The following is a 1,241-nucleotide window of genomic DNA, read 5'->3' as shown; positions in this document are numbered from 1 at the left end:
AGAAAGAAAGAAAGAAAGAAAGAAAGAAAGAAAGAAAGAAAGAAAGAAAGAAAGATAAATGGAAGCTTGTCCTTGTGCATAAAGGTCGGCAAGAACAAATCATGACTGGAAGAACTGCCAGCATGTACTTTCTTTAAATTGTGTTCTATTTTATGTGTAGGGATACTTTGCCTGAATGTATGTCTATGTATCACGTGCTTGGCATCCATGGAAGCCAGAAGAGGGCATCAGATTCTGCTGGAACTGTAGCTATGGATGGTTGTGAGCCACCCTGTAGGTGCAGTGCTGTGGGATAATGGTCTGTACCCTGTCACTTGTATTTTAAATAAACACTGATTGGCCAGTAGTCAGGCAGGAAGTATAGGCAGGGTGACTAGGCAGGAAGTAGAGGTGGGGCAGCGAGAATTCTGGGAAGAGGGAAGTTTCAGTCTGCAATCATCACCCAGACAGAGAGGAAGCCAGACAGAGAGCAAGCAAAGGTACTACCACGTGGCTAACACAGACAAGAATTATGGGCTAATATGAGTTATAAGAGTTAATAAGAAGCCTAAGCTACTAGGCCAACCAGTTTATAATTAACGTAGACCTCTGTGTATTTCTTTGGGACTGAACAACTGCAGGATCAGGCAGGACAGAAACTTTGGTCAACAGTGCAGGGGATTGAACCCAGGTCCTCTGGAAGAATGCAGTCAGCATTCTTAACCATTGTGCCACCTCTCCAGCCCTGTAGCAGATGCCTTTTTAGCCCGTCTCTGCCAAAGTCAGAAAAAGCCATCCACAGTCAACTCTGCCTTTGATAGACATGCTCACTATATAAACAAGGCAGAGGAAAGTGGCCCAGTTAATCGCCAAGACAGATACTAATGATGCGTGAGCACAAACCCAGAGCATCGGTCCCGTGGGATTCTGTCTTCAGCTTTGAGCCATTCCCTGAGCAACAGCTGATCTTGCTTATGCACTCCTTGATGGGCAGGAAAGGAAACCTAGATATCAAAGGGAGGGTGGAGATCCAGGGGCTGTCACAATAAGCCAAACTTCACAAAACGTTTCATTGGAATTAACATGAAAGTCCACCACTTAAGAGTTTTCATGCATGAGCACATAGTTATTAGGAAGAAAATGGCCGAGCATCCAACTAAACTGAGTGGGGTTAATTTTGTTTTTGTCTTTGTTTTTAATTTTTTTCTGTCTTCCAGAAACCTATGTGACTGCCTCTACTTATTAACTAAAAAAAAAAAAAA

The sequence above is a fragment of the Microtus ochrogaster genome, unplaced genomic scaffold (genome assembly GCF_000317375.1).
Source record: "Microtus ochrogaster isolate Prairie Vole_2 unplaced genomic scaffold, MicOch1.0 UNK11, whole genome shotgun sequence".
NCBI lineage: Eukaryota > Metazoa > Chordata > Mammalia > Rodentia > Cricetidae > Microtus > Microtus ochrogaster.
This window is presented reverse-complemented; position numbering follows the sequence as displayed.